This window comes from Sus scrofa, chromosome 7 (genome assembly GCF_054392235.1).
Source record: "Sus scrofa isolate SSC_HxYL_T2T_F1_AM1 chromosome 7, Sscrofa_HxYL_maternal_Yorkshire_Landrace_v2.0, whole genome shotgun sequence".
Taxonomy (NCBI): domain Eukaryota; kingdom Metazoa; phylum Chordata; class Mammalia; order Artiodactyla; family Suidae; genus Sus; species Sus scrofa.
This window is the reverse complement of record NC_139389.1, coordinates 17,081,616-17,096,460: the sequence shown is the minus strand read 5'-3', so window position 1 is coordinate 17,096,460 and position 14,845 is coordinate 17,081,616. Positions and strand designations below refer to the sequence as shown.

At 41.6% G+C, this 14,845-nt stretch overlaps 1 long non-coding RNA gene across 3 annotated transcripts in view; it reads right to left on the bottom strand.

The window, feature by feature from the left end:
* The window catches only part of LOC100512907 (uncharacterized), a 1,315,914-nt gene that overhangs the window by 1,199,984 nt on the left and 101,085 nt on the right, over nt 1-14,845 (bottom strand). For all 3 annotated transcript variants that reach the window (NR_201444.1, NR_201443.1, NR_201445.1), the window contains 1 exon segment: nt 11,415-11,458. This is a non-coding gene — a long non-coding RNA (uncharacterized LOC100512907).

The following is a 14,845-nucleotide window of genomic DNA, read 5'->3' as shown; positions in this document are numbered from 1 at the left end:
ACAGGAGAGCGCTCTCTGCAGTCTGTCACTGTGATACAATGCTTCTCACAGACACCTCCACCATCAGTCTCACCCTAAACAAACATCCTGCTAAGCAGGGCTAAGCACATTCTCCGAGCAGTCCCGAGGATGTGACTGCAATGACTGTGGATTGCACCTCATTATCTGTTGTTATCACAAGAGTTGTATACAATGACTGTCTACACACACAACCCAGCTACCTGCTTCTCCCCTGGACCATTTCTCAGGCAATCAATGTCCATGGATATATAGGGCTAAGATTACCAGAACCCTAGGAAGACCTAAGCCACCAACAGTCCTTCCACAGTTATCCCATGCTATAAATACAAATTCTTCCTTTCCGGCAAGTCTACTCATTCACAGACTAGAGTCACGAACTTTGAGGCTGAGGAGGGGGTGGAATGGCAGCTTTAGATGCGCAGATGCAACTGAAATGACAAATTCAAAAATAGCGCAGGGAAAATGCATCCTAAATTTCTGAACTTGAAAATGAAGCCACCGTGTGGCTACATTAACGCCATCAGTAGTACAATGTTTTGCACATAACACAACCATCACGTGTATCTGCTTAAAATTTGCTATTACGACTGGAAAGAGCATGAAACGAAGTCTCACATATAATAATGGCTGCTGTTTACTGAATGAGTGCTAGGTACCAACACAATGTAAAGTGCCTTGTATGTTTTATTCCATGTAATGGCTTCATCCTGATGGAGAACTAGCAAGATCTCCATTTTACAGATAACATGAAGCTTCAATAAGTAACACACTATGTCCATGGTCTGCAAAGCTAGAGGATGGCTACCCTGGGATTTGGACAGAAGTCTGGCCGACTCCAGAGCCCTTAACCATTTCTACAAAGTTTGACAGTATTATATTTTATAAGTGAGTGATGTAGTAAAATACCACTCCCAACACCATTTTAAAAATAAGGTTAGAAGTGAAATAAGAAACCAGATTCTCTAAAGAAAGCATTCATAATACAGTGATGAGTGAGGGGCTTGGAACCTGTGTCTATTATAAACTGGCCAGAGACACCTTACTGAGCCTCTGAGCACCATGGTCTCTTGTGTAAGAATGAGAACAGCAATGTTGACTGGAGTTGTTGGCAAGACTTAACAAAATAGCATATTAGACCCAGTAACTGTTCTTTCTTCCCTCTCTCGGCCTCAGTTTCCTGCTCTGTCAACCAGAGATAATGAACCTTTTATCACAGTGACGGAGACTCTTAAAAGGAAAAAAAATTTATAAAAATGAAAATGCTTTGAAAAGTGCAAAATATTTTAGAGAACTTGTGTTTCTGATCACTAGCACTTTCATGTTACTGAGTCCTGCCAGCAAGAAATGATAAATTATCACTTAATTCACACTGAGGAGTTCCTATTTTAAAAGTTTGAACTTTCGGTATTTTGGAAAGCAAATTATCCTGACTCATTGTTTTTCAACTCTGAATTGTCTATTTGACTTGGCTTTGTTTTGGTTTTGATTCTTGTCCTTCAACAAGTCATTATTAAGAATCCATTAAGTGTGAGGGGGCCTGTAGGGAATAAAAAATTTCAAAGTAGTTTTCTTACCCTTGAGGAAGGAATACATGCTGGGGTGGTCTTAAAGTAAGCACACGTGAAATGTGTGCATTAACCAGCAGTTACCAGTAGTTAGGGATGGGGAAAGGGTGTAACTACTAAAAAGTAGCAGAAGGGAGTTCCCTTGTGGTGAGGGAACAATTAGTTCTGTACCTTGACTGTAGTGACGGTTATTTGAATATACAAGGATAATAAATCTCATATATACGCCCACAAAAATGCACATTAAAACTGCATATAAAAACATGCATAGACGTTCCTGCTGTAGCACAATGGGATCAGCAGCATCTCTGGAGCACTGGGACGTGGGTTCAATCCCCAGTCCAGCACAGAGGGTTAAGGACCCAGTATTGCCACAGCTCCAGGGTAGGTGGCAACTGCTGCTCAGATCTGATCCCTGGCCTGGGAACTCCATATGCCATGGGGTGGTCAAAAAGGGAAAAAAAAAATTGCATAATTGCATATAAAACCCAAGCACAGTCTCTACTTGAGTTAACAGGACTGTACGATGTCAATTTCCTAGTTTTGACAATGTATTATGGTTTTGTAAGTTTAGCATTAGTTGAAGCTGGGCGAAGGGCACATGGAACTCTCTACTGTTAGTTGCAATTTCTTGAGTCAAGCTATATCAAAATAAAGTAGCGCGTTTTAAAAGAAGGATGGGGAAGAGTTCCCTGGTGGCTCAGTGGGTTAAGGATCTGGCAGCTATCATTGCTATGGTGCGGGTTCGACCCCTGGCTAGGGAGCTTCCACATTCCTCAGGCACAGCCAAGAAAAGAGGAAGCTCCCTATAAGTTGATACAGAAAGATCTCTAAGAAGTGAAAAAAAAAAAAAAAAAAAAAAAAAAAAGAGGAAGGCATTGCACAATCTGTGTAATATGCTACCTTTTGTTTAAAAGCAGGAAATACAGAAATGGTACTCAGGTTTCCTCGTTGAGCAAAAAGGGACTATAGAAAAATACCTAAGAAACTAACAATAGTGGTTTCCTGTCAGGGCTGAAAAGGATGAATCTGATGAGGCCCAAAGATGGGAGCTGCTTCTACTTTTTGGGTTTTGGATCATGTATTATTCTTCAAAACAATAAATCAAAAGATGAAGATAAAAAATGATAGTAACATAATAATTTATAACAATTGATAATATCAATACAAAAACCTCATTCAATTGTTTGCTGAAATTTTTACATATATTATTTTTAATCCTCAAAGCATTTTTTTTTTTAAACAGAAGGTAAAACCAAGACTCAAGAGTAGTTTTTTTTTTGGGGGGGGGGGGGAAAGTAGTATACAGGAGTTCCTGGCGCAGTGGTTAACAAATCCATGAGGTTGTGGGTTCGATCCCTGGCCTTGCTCAGTGGGTTAAGGATCCAACGTTGCCGTGGGCTGTAGTGTAGGTCACAGAGCAGGCTCAGATCCTGCATCGCTGTGGCTCTGGCATAGGCTGGCAGAGCCACAGGCTGGCAGCTACAGCTCCGATTTGACCCCTAGCCTGGGAATCTCCACATGCGGCGGGAGCGGCCCAAGAAATGGCAAAAAGACCAAAACAAAAAAAAAAAACAAAAAATAAAACAAAACAACAAAAAAAGTGGTATACAGACCTATGGTCTGTACACTATAATCCACTTCCTATTTATGGATTGCTGAACAAGCCATGCTGCTGCTTGTCTCCGTGCCCTTGTACGTGGCTTTTTGTCTGCCTCAGACGACTCAGCCCCCTCACCCTACTCTGCCTGGAAAACTCCAATTCAACCTGCAAGACCAAGTTCCTGCCCAGTTGTTTTCTCCCAACCTCTTAAGAGAATGAAGGATTAATTCTCCTCTTCTGTAACTCATAGGTTAAGGAGTAATTGTTACTTTTAAGATATGTTTAACTGTCTTTAAAAACTCAGCATCTAGCAAAAAGCCTAGCAACTGTAACAGTGCTCCATGAGTATTCCTTCAACTGTAATGAACTCTTTAAACCTCATCGTGAACATTAAGAATTAAGACCACTCATTTGCAAGACTCATTTACTTGCTAACAGATGTAAATAAGAGTACGTAGATATTTTTAAATAAAAGTGGCTACAAGTCTTTTTGAAACCCCCAATATCTTCTATTAAGAGCAATCTCTTTGTAAGTGGGTATTCCTTAGAAACTCTTTAAAATACCAAATTTCTGAGCAAGGCTGATTCCTAATACGTACCTCCAGTAATTTCTTTTCAAAATATGAATATATAGTGAAGTAATAACGCCTTATAAAAATATATTAAATTCTTTCTCAATATTCCTAAGCATGGCCTTTTTGAATTTCATTTTCTATGAAATGTGTTCACCTTTAAAGGTGAAATAAATGTCACTGTTCAAAGGAAACCTTGGTCCTTCGGTGCTGAACCTCTCAACTACTCTGTGATCACTGAATATGGCACGCATTTCTAGACCGACGCATACGACTTCTAGCTTTACAAGCTGTTATTCAGAATCTGTCCTCCAGAGAACGTTGCCCACAGGGCTCTTAGGTCTAATCAACTGTAAACTATACAGTCAATACAGCCTGGTGGCCAAAGATGCAAGGTCTGAAGTTAGAATCCTGCCAGTATCTCTGTTCTCAGTCAAGTTTGCTTATGTGTCTCACTTTTCTCATTTGCCAAGTGAGGTGAGGATGGTATCAAATACATTGAGATGTTTGGGAAGATCGAATAAATTACAACAGGTTAAAAAAAAAAAAAAGCTCAGAACAATGCCCAATTTTTGCCAGGTGCTGAATAAATATTAGCTAGTAATAATACAGCTCCAACATATGGTTCATGCCTGATACATAGTATTAACAAGAAGGAGCTTGCCTGTCTAGTAAATATTAAGACATCCGAAACTATAACCTCAAGGATGTTCTAGAAAATAAAGACAACACTGCAAACACCAAGAATGTGAGGGTAGGACATGTACCTTCAGCTGTGTTACCTGCTTGGAGGATGAGCTCTGTCTTCCAAGAGAGAAGCCCAAACTCCTCCAGAGAAGAAGACACACACATTCCACACCCTGAGGAATGTGTCTGCTTGAAGGATTTTGGTTTAATCAGAGGATGCTTATTTTGCAAGTCATTTGTACAGTTTGATTTTTCCAGATGTCAGGAGGCAACATGTCTTTTAATGAAGATGCTAAAACAGTGATCTTTAGAATAAATATGATTTAAAAAAAAAAAGCCTCTCATGATGGGTCTTTATCAATGAAAATTGTTCACGCTAACTAGTCAGGTGTGTGCTAAAAGGATTTTCATTGCCAGGTGTTTACCTGTCCCATATGCTTTGAAGGACCTTCATTAACTCCGACCCAACATACTAATTCCAACTATGCTACATATAAGGCTTTCTTTGTAGCAAAGATTTTAAGTCGCTAAGTCAGTATCAAAACCAGCATCGGTGTGTACTCAGTAATTGGAAAGCTATTTCTTGTGGGGAAGTAATTCAAAAATACTGAAGAATTCCAACAGAATTCCAACACCCATGCCCTCAGGAGCATTATTCACAATAGCCAAAAGGTCTAAGAAACTCTTTTATCCCACTGACAAATGAGAGAACAAAGTGTGGTAAACATCTGCCATAGAAAATCATCCAGGAGTTCCCAACGTGGCGCAGTGGTTAACGAATCCGACTAGGAAACATGAGGTTGCGGGTTCGGTCCCTGGCCTTGCTCAGTGGGTTAAGGATCCGGCGTTGCCGTGAGCTGTGGTGTAGGTTGCAGACGTGGCTCGGATCCCGTGTTGCTGTGGCTCTGGTGTAGGCCGGTGGCTACAGCTCCGATTGGATCCCTAGCCTGGGAACCTCCATATGCTGCGGGAGCGGCCCAAAGAAATAGCAAAAAGACAAAAAAAAAAGAAAAGAAAATCATCCAGTCTCAAAAAGGAAGAAGATTCTAGTACCTGTAAGCATGGATGAACCTTGAGAACGTGAAATAAGCCAGTCACAAAAACACCAACACTTCATGATCCCACTCATGAGGTCTCTAGAAGAGAGAAACTCATGGAAACAGAAAGGAGAGTGTTTGAGAGGCAGGGCCTGGAGGAGGGCAGGACGCGGGGTTAGTGTTTGGTGGGTAAGGAGTTTCCGTTTGGGAGGATGAAAAAGTTCTGTAGATGGTCGTGATGGTCGTACAACAATATAAGTAGCTGTACCACTGAACTGTACCCAAAATATGATTAAAATGGTAAATTTTATGAATATTTTACTACCAAAAAACACAATATATATAATTGAGCACCTGCAACACATACAAAGGAACAGGTAACTATGGGTGAATCTGAAGTAAACAAATAGTTCATCTAGGCAATTCTGAGCAAAGAAGACCAGAAAGGTTTGTCAACACTATCTTTTTTAACCAAAAAAATGTTCCCCTTTTCCTCTGTCTTAATCAGACTTTGACTTCAGCATGCCAGCAGAGTACAAATTAACCTCTCCCCCCCAAATTAGAGGGAATAATACTCAAATTCTACTCCTATTCCATGTCTCAGTCATATAACACGAGTTTGGTTGGATAACTTTGGTAGCAACAGAGCAGCAACAGCAAAAAATGACAGGATTGGAAGTCACAATCTCACAATGTGACCTGAGCCATCCATAATCTTTACTGTCAAAGCAAAGCCTAATAAATTTCACTTGGGTGAATCCCATTAAGATCTAACATTGTTATCCTTTTTAAGTGAAAATACATTTAATTAGATCACAGGGACCAAGAGGCAGTCTGGTTCTGCCACTTCAATATCCGCTTCTCTGGCCTTATAGACACGGTATGAATATGGATAGAACTATTTGCTTCTGGGGCTTCATTTTGTCTTTCTTTACCCTTCCCTGCAAGCCTTCCCCATAGAAATGTTACCCTACTTTGCTCGCACAGGGCTTTTAACAGGGGAGCAGCTCGTCGGAAGTTCACGTATTTTCCATTCCTCCCACATCCCTCGTGACATACCTTCAATGACAAAAATTTCCCTGAAAGAGCCCTTCTGCAGTGAATGCTGAGAACTCAGCCTGCTGCCAATCTGACCATCTATTTCCCCTGAAACACTCAATCTAAGCTAACTTGGCCAATTATCTTGCTCCCTAGAAAAACAGCAGACATATACATTGTTAATTTGATCTCAGGACTGAAAGGGAATAGAAAATGAATGAATGATTTCCTGGGCAGAAAGATGGACAGGACAGCTAGCTGACAATCCTGTACTGGTGTTGAAAAAGACGTCTTACTCTCAACAAGTTAGTCGTTTTTATGATAAATAGGCAACAGAAGGTAGTGGGGTATGTAATTGCTAAATCTGAGGAGTATTAAAAACCAGGATAATCAACATCAGCACATGGGAAGAATCTAGAAGCCCTTTAACTCGATTCATGTGTCTGCATGAAACATCATCTCTACATGGTGGAGTCCACCCCCGGTCATTTGTGTGCTCATCTGACTTAGTAGGATCTGGAAGGATAAATGCAGAGAGTTAATAAATTGGAATTATTTTTCTGATTCTTCAAGTCTAAGGTATTTATTTCATTCTGATAAGTTCTGCTGAAATTAAAAACAGGTGGCATATGAATATCCGGTAACGCTGGCAGCGAGTCTGCATATCAACAAAACCCAGAGATTTTCTAATCACATAAATCATATATTGTAACCACACGAAAAATACCTCTTTCAATTTCTTCGTGAGAAACATTTTTAGAAGGTCTAAAAATCAGATCTTTGAGGCCAAACACCTCTACAACCTGCAAGGTTGTGAAGGGTACACAAAATGGTTAGAGAAATACATAAATTCTTATTTTCCTAAGGCACATTAAAGAGTCAACCGTGACCAATCAGGTTTTAAACCTCTGCTGTCAATTAAGACTAAATAAATTTCTGAATTAAGTTTTCCTCCCACTTTGAACAATGAAATTGGGTCTTGATTTCTGCCACATCTGCCATCAGCAAGGAGAAGGAAAGGGCATGAAATCAAATGAGCCTTGGCATCAGGAAAAGCTTACCTCCTCCCCATATTTTTCACTGGAAAAATAAGATTTGTTTTCCAGTAAGATATTTCATTTAAAAAAAAAATCTGTTTCTACTCAAGGCTAGAGTTCTATTTATTTTTAAAAATGAGGCACATGAAACCTCCCAAGTGCAACTCAGATTTACATCTGGCTAATCCTCCAAATGTGACCGACCAAGTTCATGCTGTTTATTGCTAATGAGTTCTGTGATTTTTGGATAACACATGTGAGAGATAGCAAATTAACTACTGCTAGTCAGCAGCAAGCAAGCAGAAGAGGTCTTGGGAAGCTAGGATGAGCAAATCCTGCAAGTCCATTTCTAATTGCACTTGCCAGAAATTTGGGGGGGTGGGTGATCAACCCTGCCAAGAAAAATCAGTGGTGGAACTTGTTTCCCTTTCCTTTTTCCATGGAATATTTCAACACTCAACCAACAAACACAGCTCAATCTTTCCTTTCGGTAACTTCAGAACAGCAAAGGAAGGCTCCGGCTCCAATGACAGTCTTAGAAAAATTGAAGTGGCTCACGCTCCAAAATGCAGTATCAGTCTCTCTTGAGTTCTTTCCTGGAGCTCTATCCACGTACATAAAGAAAACCCCAGAACTACGAGGGCGTGTCATCCGCATGCCAGGGAAACACAGTCTTCCCCCAACCCTCCTACCGCTGCACAAAGTATAGTCATAAATAAACTGTAGTCAAACCCCCTCACCTAAAACAAACTGGCCAGGAATATTGTGCAACAGATCAGCACCAGCAGAAAACAAAAGGGAGAGATTGGCACAAAAATGCTTCCCCAAATCATGGTGCTCATAGCTTAGGACCCACAGTTTGAAAAGCACTTATTACTCATTTGAGGAGGAAAACCCCTAAAAGCACATCCTTACAGAATATCTTCATCTTCTTTCTCATCTGAATCCCCAACAAAACCTCAGCCTTGATTAGTGATTCGGAACCAAGACGGGCAAATGCAATCACCTGGAAAGCCTTTAAACCAGTGTGGTGCTGGGACCCACCCCATTTTCCTCCCCTCACCCCCGCCCCCAAGGCCCAACTCAATTGAAACTGGACTCTCTTGAGGTCAGGCCAAGCGACCTATGTTTCCTAAAAGCACTCCTCCCCCCCGCCCCCCGCCAGGTGATTCCACTGGGAAGCCAGGCGATGAGAACCACGGCTTTACAAAAGAAACTGGTGTCTCTATCAAATCCACTCAAAGACATGAATGCTCTAATTTCACCCGGACTGTCTGTTCCAGAAAGTTCTGGTCATAACTTCCAACCCCTGCTACCACATGCACTTCCTAAAGTGGGAGCAGGCTGAGTGTGAAGCTCTCCGTGGCTAGAAGAGAGCAGGAGAAACATCCACCTCCATCCTGGCGATTAGAAAGCACAAACTCGGGGAGTAGGAGGTACCAACTATCAGGTGTAAGACAGGTTCAAGGATGTTCTGCACAATGCAGGGAACACAGCCAATGTTTCCAAACAATTGTAAACAGAGAGTAACCTTTAAAAAACATGAAATGAAAAAAAGCTTCATAAAATAAAAAGCAAAAACTCCCATTTTCCTCTACTCACACAATACTTCTGACCCCAAATACATGGGTTCTATCCACACCAAGCAATTTTCCATTTCTCCACGGACAGGGAGTGAGTGTCCTACCATTTAGTTCAATTCGGACACTTAACTGCCCAAAGTTAACGTAGACCTCACTGGTTTAGGGCTCAGCCGCACTGGACTGCTTGCTCCCCGCTACAAATGCCAACTCCAAGTCCAAGCTGTTGCCCGTGCTTCTGACCAACTAGCTATAAATCAGGGGTCCCCATGACCCTTGCCTTGGGTTGCCACAATTTACTAGCACCGCTCACAGAATTCAGGAAAACGGTCCACTTACCAGACCACTGGTTCATTACAAAGGCTACCACCCAGGAACAGCCAAATGGAAGGGATGCACGGGGCAAAGCACATGGCACTTCCACACTCCTTCCGAGGACGCCAACCTCCCGCCATGGCTACAGACCCAACTGCTCCAGCCAACCCCCTTCCAAAAAGTTTGTGAGGACGGCCTCCTTACGTAAGCACGTTAGGTAAAGCACCTCATTGGCTACAGGTGCTGAACTCAACCTGCAGCCCAGGTCTCCTCCTGGAAGTCGAGGGGCTGGGCTAAAAGTACCAATCCTCAATCAGAAGGTTGGTTCCCCTGGCAACGTGCCTCCCTACTTAGGAGGCTTTCCAGGACCACCTCCTCAACATAAACTCAGCAGGAGCTCTAAGGGGCTTGTTTTGAATAACAAAAGATCATTTTGATGTCACAGGAGAGCTGCTTCAGGAGCTGGGGACAGTAACCAAATGTTAGAACATTTTGCTCCTACTGCTCATACCTTAGAAAATTACAAGGATTTTAAGAGCTCTGGCCAGGAGCTAAGGAGCAAAGTCCAAAAATTATATTTGTTATTATATCACAGTGATCCATAAGCCCACCATCTTAGGTACTGTGAGGCTTTTGGAATATGCTGCTGTGTTAAACCCAAAGACAAAACAGAGTGTGTAGAGAGCATAACATTTGGTTTTCTTTGGACCAGTGGTTTTCTATCAGATATTAGAATCACCTGGAGGGCCTGTTAAAGCACCCCAACGCCAGAGTTTCAAGTCTGGTCCCATCTGGGGTAGAGTCCAAAAACTTACATTTCTAAATAGTTCCCAGGTGACACCAGTGCTGCTGGTGTCCCTACATTTCTAACACCTCCAAATATTTGAAATACCGAAAATTTGCTTTTATTTTTAACTTTTTTTGTCTTTTTTGGGGGGGTGTGCTGCACCTGTGGCATGTGGAGGTTCCCAGGCTAGAGGTCAAATCAGGGCTATAGCTGCTGGCCTATGCCACATCCTTAACCCACTGAGCAAGGCCAGGGATGGAACCTGCGTCCTCATGGATGCTAGTCAGATTCACTTCTGCTGAGCACAACAGCAAGTCCCATTTTTACTTTTTTATTTCACCCCCTAGTTTTATTGAGATATAATTAACGCACAGCCCTGTATATGTTAATATGTGCAGCGTAATGACTTGACTCGTATATATTATAAAATGATTCCTACAGTAAGTTTACTCAACGTCTGCTTAACATTCATCATCCCACATAGGTATCAAAAAAAAAAAAAAAAAAAAGAGAGAGCGAGAGAGTGAGAGAGAAAATTGTTTTCTTTGTGATGATAACTCTTGGGATCTACCTTCACAACTTTCAACTATACCATAGAGCAGTGTTAACTACTGTTCTACGTTACTTCCCTGAGAGAAGTGTTTTTACAGTATGTGTCTCCATAATAAGACCATTGAACACTGCCTAGATATTTGATATAAAGGAATGATTGCTAACTATTGTTTTGGGTGTGAAAAAAAGGTGTTGTATTTATGTTTTTTTTTTTTTAAAAAAAACAAAGTTTTTATCACTGAGAGACACATATTGGAGAAAAAAAACTTTCACACATTATGAGACAGCTGGCATCTGCCATGCACCCAGCCACATTCTTCATGGGTAACCCTTGTCCTGAAGGTAGGATTTACCAACCCCATGCATATTTTATATTGTTACAACATGCATGGAGGAATGCACAAAAAATATAGAATCGTAGCATAAATAAGAAACAAATAAAGGCAAAAATATAGAATCATAGCATAAATAAGAAACAAATAAAAGCAAAATGGAGAAGAGCCAAGGGAATGGTGGCCATTATGATCCTTGGGGCAGCCCAGAAAAGAGCAAGCAACAAGCAGTAGCCACCAAGGGAGTCAGGGATTTACCTGGAAACATCCATCCAGAAAGTCTCTTACCTGAACATGCACGGTGCGGACGCTTCTGTAGTCCCCTGAGAGTACTAGGAGAGAAAAGGAAACTGAGTCAAACATGGTTAAGAGTAAATGGAAGAAGCACACAATAGAGTTGAGGTTTCAGAACCCAGTGATGCCTTCCTTGACAGTTCCTAGAGGAAGGTTTGGAAAGCTGATTATTTCTTAAACTCTACCCTGAAAACCAGCCTTGGACTTGACTGCTCTGGAGCCATGCCAGGCACTCACCCAGAGTCCTAAGCCCTCCTCTCATCTGGAGTAAAGGTGGAAGCATCCAGCGAGGCAGGGTTTTCTCACCCGCTCTGTTACTCCTGGGCTAAGGCACTGCAAGCATGTCACTCTCCCTTTCTGGGCCCAGAACTCATTATCTGGAAAATGAAGGGGGTTTTTTGGTTTTTGGTTTTTGTGGTGGTGGTGGTTGTTTTTAGATGTTCTCCATAGTGACTCCCAAAGCTGATAGCACAAAACTACACTGGAAAAAATACTAACCCTGAGATGTAATTGAAAGAAAAGAAGGGCACTAATGGAGTATGCATGCTAGACCCTAGACAGTTCTTTTCTGTAGCTTATTTCATTTAAACTCTAAAACCACGTAGCAAGGCTAGTCTTGACAGCAACAGACTAAGAGACTATGGCTGAATGTGGCCAAGAACTTGCCCAAGGTCACAGACCAAGCAGTAGCAGAGTCACAGATCAAAACTAGGAGCTGACTGAACCCACAAGGGAAGTTCTTCTGCTCCACCCCTGGCAACTTAGCCAGTGCCATCCTTTGCGGGGGGTGTCAGTCAAACCACCATGAACTTTGACTCCAGGACTTGAAAATAGTCATGTGGGATTACATCAAGGGTTAAGTGTTTTCTGTGCCTGGACTTATCTTTTTTAAAAAAAAATCTGATAGTTTGTGAAGATGCTCTTGATTATAAAACAACTGCCCAGGAGTTCCCCATGTGGTGGGATCCAGTGAGTTAAGGATCCAGTGTTGCCACAGCAACAGCTTGGATTCGATCCATGGTCTCAGAATTTCCATATGCTGTGAGTGAAGCTAAATAAAATAAAATAAAATAAAAGTGCCCAGGAGAATGCACAGCAAAATTAGCTTATAACATTTCTAATGTTTTTACTTAAAAATTTCTCTTTTCCTTTCTCTAATATTCCTCATTTAACAGAAAAACACAGTTTGTACCAGCAGGTTATGTCTGGATACAACAAGGAAGAAGCTTGGAGGTTTTGATTTCACTTTGAATTTTTAGAGGCTACATCCCCAAATGACTTATTTTCTCAGCACCTGGTTCCAAAAGCAAAGTTCTTGGCAAATCATGAAAGATTCAACTATTTCGCATAGTGGCTATTTTTTTTTTTTTAAGGAGCAATAATTTCCTAGGTATTAGAAATCCAACATTCCTATTAGGCCAAGGTGGTAAAGCAGCTTCAGAGAGTGCATGCCTTGCAAAAAGCAACTGTCTGGCTCTCTGGGTTCAAGGTTACGCTTCCTTCCATATAGGGACTCACATAATTGGCTACGCACATTCATCCAGTGAATCAGGTGGCAAAACAACCTATTAGATAGATCAGTGGTCTGATGTAGGACACAGCTGCTCTGCTCCCTCCAGGCTTCAAATAATTCAGCGTTCTCAACCTCCCCCATTATGTACAATTAATTTCATGAAATGGGAAAAAAGAAGCATGGGTAAATAAAATGACCAATATACACCAAGCACAGCAGAAAACACCAACTGTGCACACACCAGCTCCCCCAAGTACCCACTGACCCCGAGGTGCTAATAAGGGAGTTCTGCAAAGACTGCCTTAAAAAGGACCCTACCTTTAGCCAGCCCTAACCCCAATCCAAACTTTTCTCCCACACACAGCAGGAGCGCCTCACTAATTGGAATGTGCAGATCACGTGGCCTGAAATATGTTTTGGCAACACATACCTCCAGAGAGTCCTGACTTTTACTCTCTCTCTCTCTCTCTCTCTCTCTCTCACACACACACACACACACTCACACACCACTCAGATTTTTAGTTCTTAAAAAAAAATTTAAATATGCACGATAAATATAGTTTTAAAAATGAAAGGACATGTTGGCAGGATGTTTAAAAAGACACAGGTGAAGATGGTTTTTGTAAGCACAAATTTCCCCATCAGATTAGGGGTAATGACCCAAGATGGAAACAACAAAGATGCCTGGTGAAAAGGGACCCTCTAATCATATTAGCTTGTAGTTCTAAGGGAAGATGGCTGCTCTGAATTTCCCTTTATACAAAGCAACTTCAAAAAATTCCTATTTCCTTAGTACATCTTTATGTAGGAAAGCCTGTGTGCCTTTGAAGCCTCGACACAAAACAAGCAAGAGTCTTTACAAGTCCTGTCTGACCACCCAGGGAGAATCAAATAGTATTTTTTTTCTCCAGTAGGCCACCCCAGGATACCACGAATAACAAGGAAAAGGAGGAATTCATCAATACTAGGACATATTTTTCTACTGTCATTACTACACTGTTTTAATCTAAATATTATGGTGGGTTTTTCACTAGCCAAGCCAAAGGACATGGAATTATTCGTATAGCGAGCAAAAGAAGTTTTGAAATAGCAGAAAATAGGTTAAAACTTAGGAAACAGCAGAGAGGAGCAAGATGAAGGAATTCTTCTCAAAATCCCAAGAACTGAGCAGGGATCTTTCAAGCGCTGATGTTGACAATGACAGGATGGTAGAGCCATGGCCTGGGTGTGCCTTAGCACAGGAACCCTGGGACAAAAACTTTCAAGGGCTTAGACTGCAGGAGACACTGAGCAGGGAGTTTCTTTACCATCTCACCAAAGAACTTAGTTGCACGAAAGTATTTTAGAATCACAGGAAGGTCTGACCAACATAAACATCCTGAAATGTCCTCTCTTTTAATCATATCCAGTCCCTGCACAATATCACCATTTGGGGCAAATAAAGACCAGATCCTATAGCCACACGCTGGGGAGCCTCTCCTCTCAACCCCCAAACTATCTTTCCAGGTTTGCTTTCTATTACTACTTCTGGGGCTCACGGTGCTCCAGGCTGCCCTCCCCTGGCCCCCCCTGCTCACCCTCCTGCAGACAGGCACTTCCACCCAATCACGCGAAGAGTGATGGCTTTTTATTTTTTTAATTCTTTAATTCATTTATTTTTTTATTGTTTTTTTTATTACTCAAATGAATTTATCACATCTGTAGTTGTATAATGATCATAACAATCCAATTTCACAGGATGGCTTTTTATTCACCTGAAATGTCCAGCCATCCCCATCTCTCCAGAAGGATGAATCGGGCTTAACAGCCCTCCTCCCACACCACAGCTTTGCCTCTGAACAGCCTTTGGACAAGTGACTTCATCTCATTCCCTGCCTCAGTTTCCTCATCTTCTAAAGAGGGGTGATGAAGC